The sequence below is a fragment of the Amphimedon queenslandica genome, unplaced genomic scaffold (assembly GCF_000090795.2).
Source record: "Amphimedon queenslandica unplaced genomic scaffold, v1.1 AMPQUscaffold_13382, whole genome shotgun sequence".
Taxonomy (NCBI): Eukaryota; Metazoa; Porifera; class Demospongiae; order Haplosclerida; family Niphatidae; genus Amphimedon; species Amphimedon queenslandica.
In genome coordinates, this window is record NW_003546382.1 from 48,127 (window position 1) to 52,668 (window position 4,542).

Genomic DNA, 4,542 nt, shown 5'->3' on the forward strand with positions numbered 1-4,542 from the left:
TAATGATAAATCATTAATTATTTATCATCAAACTTTAGTATGAATTAGTAGTCATAATAATAGAACTACAATGTGGGGGACGAGACTAAACTACAATGTTTTCAGAAATTAAAACTACACAAGGTCTAAAATCATTATCCAGTACAATAATAGCTAGCCCATGGTCCTTGGCCAAATTTTAAAGCAATCTCATAAATTTTAGAATCATTTTTATCACATTATAGTGGAAATTCATCAATAAAATTAGTTGTTAGATCTCATTCTCTTTGATTATGGTTTTACTCCCCAGAGTGGTTCGTATTTGTAGAAGAGGAGGAGAAGTCTTACAAGATTGTGATGTCTACATTGGCAGGGCAGTCCACAGAGGAGGTTGGAACTTGGAAGCCAGCAAGTGGGCCAATCCATTTAAAATAAAACCAGGTCTTCCAGTGGAGTCAGTACTGTCTGCTTATGAACAACATGTCAAAGCAAACCCAACCCTAATGAGAGAGATCCCTTCATTAGCAGGAAAGACGCTAGGTTGCTGGTGTAAACCCAACCCTTGTCATGGGGATGTATTAGTGAAGCTATTTAAAGAGTACTTGGAAAAGAAAGGAGTTAAAAATTCATAGTGTGGACTCAGTGTGGATCAAGGAGCACCTAGCTAATTATGACTGGAAGGAGTTACATTACATTTACAATAACATTAACATACAATACATGAAAACATGCATGTACCATAATCTATTTCTGTTATTGACAGTTGGTTAACTTAATTTTATTATATTACCTTCAAAAAGTATCACAATTATCTAAATGAACTAAATTTAGCTCTGATCTCATCAACATTTTTGAGGTTATGGACTGTTTTCACTTCCCTTTGACTTAATGGCATGATTAACATTTTGGCTGTTTCAAATTTTAACTAATGCTGCTAATCAAATTAAGATTTGATTAAGTATTAGTAAAACATGTACTAAAGGTATAAATTATTGGTAAATGATAATATTATATACTTACTATTATTTAAATTTATTACATTTATTGTATTATGTATATTGCTTCCTGTATTATGCATTGCAAATGCTTTCTAACGATAAGGCTATGTTTTTTGTCATTCTTGGTACCCAGTCACTTTTAGTATGCTTTGTATGTACAGCAGTGATAACAATTAAGTGTCTTTGATAAGATTATCATTTGAACAAACATTTTTACAGTTCTAAGTTCTAACCATACATCAATACAAGACTAACTATTATGAGGATAAGTATTGTCTTTTTACTTGATATAAATCTCATACAATTGAACTGGAGTATCTTCATCTGCATATCTACTATTACCACACACCCTCAGTTCAATGTAATCAGTAATGGTAGCATTACCATAATCTCTGAAGAACCACGGAAGACCAGTAGCTGTACAACAAGGAGCTTCTACTGAAAGACAGTTATTCCCATCCCACAATGGATCACCAGTGTATACTGTACCATGGGAAGGAGCACTGTTTGTACCTGACTCACAATAGTAGTGCTCTCCTACAAATAATGGAACTGCATTAGTTGCTCCAGTATTACAAGGACAGGTGAAAGCTCTATTGATATCTGAAGTATATCCAGCTATATAAGACCAGGCATGTTGACGAGGTGACCCATGTGTGATACTGACTCCATCAATATAAGCATCATTGATATCATTGATGTTAAATTGAACAGCATCAGTTGATCCCTTTTGATATCCAACCACTTTACCACATATTTGACTATAACTGATACCATTTGTTTGGAATATGTTAGACCTACAACCAGCAGAATTACTCTCTCTCCTACAAACTCTAATGCCTCCAGTCATCAATTCCTGAAGTCCAGAAGGACAGTTCATAGTCATATCAAGATAAGCTATTCTTGTCCATCCTCCATCTTGTCCACACAGTTCTCCCATATTGCAGTATATATTGTGACCATTAACATGATAGTAACCAGAAGGACTATTGGGGCGAGCTACTCTTATATCTTTACAAGATACAGGTTGAATAGCAGAATTAAGCAAAGAGGATCCATTCTTTATCTCTAGTAATTCATTGAATAAATCATCTATTTTATTCTGTATCAGTGACATGCCACTGTTAATAGCAGTATTACCACTATTAGTGAGGCCAGCATTGTTGCTCCTTGCGGTATCTTTTGATATTAAGTTAAGTACAAGTATAGCTACCAATAGGAATATTATGATCACCAGTAGAATTATTATTGCAGCAAATGACTTCTTTCCTACAGTATACTGCACTGGTTGTTGAGGAGGTTTGGTATCCTTAACATTAGCTTTTGGTAGCTGATAATCTAATGAATATATCATACATTAGTTTTAATAATAAATTACTTGTATGGTATATACCTGAGTAGTCATGAAGATCTGAGTACATTGCTTCTTCAGTACTAGTATGAGTCTTTACTACTAGTTCATAGGCTGTGTTTTGTGTCAGTGTGAAATCCTTAGCTTCACTTTGAAAACTTGTTGTCATTGTCTTGTTTTCCATCTTAACAGCTCTTCTTCTTATATTTTTTTTAATTATAACTATCCTTATATATAGATATGCATACATATCTTTGATATTCATGTTGAATTTGAATCTTTGCTTTCATTATAGCATAGATATTATAGACTACGTAACCCGTATACGTATTTTTATTTTTATTTTTTCCAATCCCGTATACGTAGTCTCTAATATCTATGATTATAGATAGCCTGGCAAGGTTTTGTTTTTATAAATTGTAATATCTCAAGATTATCACACAATGTTTGTTTGCACAATAATTATTATTTTGTATTTGTACTAATGACAATGTTCTATAACACTAACAACTAACAAAAACATACACTACTTATAATTATTAATATGTTCCTTTACTTGACATAAATCTCATACAATTGAACTGGAGTATCTTCATTACTCCATTTTTCATTCCCACACACCCTCAGTTCAATGTAATCAGTAATGGTAGCATTACCATAATCTCTGAAGAACCATGGAAGACCAGTACCAGTACAACAAGGAGCTTCATATGAAAGACAGTTATTCCCATCCCACAATGGATCAGCAGTAAAAGTGGAGTCATTGTTTGGATCTTTGTCTGTAGTGCCTGACTCACAATAGTAGTGCTCTCCTACAAATGATTGAACCTCATTATTTGTATCAGCATTACTGTTGCAAGGACAAACATGGTCTAGATAATTAGGGATATCTATATTGCTGATATTACTTGATAGCCCAGCTATAAAAGACCAGACATGTTGACGAGGTGATCCACGTGTGATACTGACTCCATCAATATAAGCATCATTGATATTTTTGTCAATGCTTACAACTCCATTAGGCCTTCCCTTTTGATATCCAACTACTTTACCACATATTTGACTATAACTGATACCATTTGTTTGGAATACATTAGACCTACAACCACCATAACTATTCTCTCTCCTACAAAGTCTAATCCCTCCAGCCATCAATTCCTCAAGTCCAGAAGGACAGTTTTGTGTAATGTCAGTCATATCAAGATAAGCTATTCTTGTCCATCCTCCATCTTGCCCACACAGCTCTCCCATATTGCAGTATGTATTGCGACTGTTAATATAATAGTAACCAGAAGGACTGTTGGGATGAGCTGCTTTAATATCTTTACAAGAAACGAGTCGAATAACAGAATTGAACAAAGAGGATCTATTCTGTATCTCTAGTAATTCATTGACTATTAGTAGTACATCATTAACAGCAGCAGCAGTTGGTATACTGATATCTTTAATAAGACTAGTGTTCAGTAATTGAAGTAGTTCATCTGTAGACCTGTTGGTATTATTAGCATGTACCATAATCTGTTGAATTATGCTATTCATTGTATCCTGTATCAGTGAGAGGTTACTGTTAACATTGTGATCATGAATCTGCTCCTTTATATCCTCCACATTTTTCTGTATCAGTGACAGGTTACAGTTAATAGCAGTATTACCACTATTAGTGAGGCCAGCACTATTACTGCTTGTATCACTTGTACATGAACCTTTATTAAGCAACTGTACTACCAGCACACATACCAATAGTATCAGTATGAGTGCCAGTAGGACTATTGTAACAACTTGTAGTCCCTTCCCTGCAGTATACTGCACTGACTGTTGAGATTTGACAGTGTAAGTATCTTGTCCTTTTCCATTGTTATCCGTTGGTTGATTGAAAGACACATCGGCAGTATCATACAATTGAGATGAGTCATAAGATGAGTGCTGATCTGACTCAACACTGCTACAATACTGAGGCCTGAGTAGCTTCTCTGTTGATGGTCCACTGTGGGAGAGATGTGCATACTCACCAAGCTCTGAATACATTGATCCTTTGGGTCCATTGTTTGGTCCTTGAGAAGGTTTCAATTGATTGTCATGATCAGTGGCAAGGTCATAATACACTGGAGCTGAGGATTCATTGCTTTGAAAACTTGTTGACAGTGTAGTTCATGTTCTCCATCTCTCTATGTGACTTTACTAAATTACTGATTGATTATGCTGACTTTTATGATG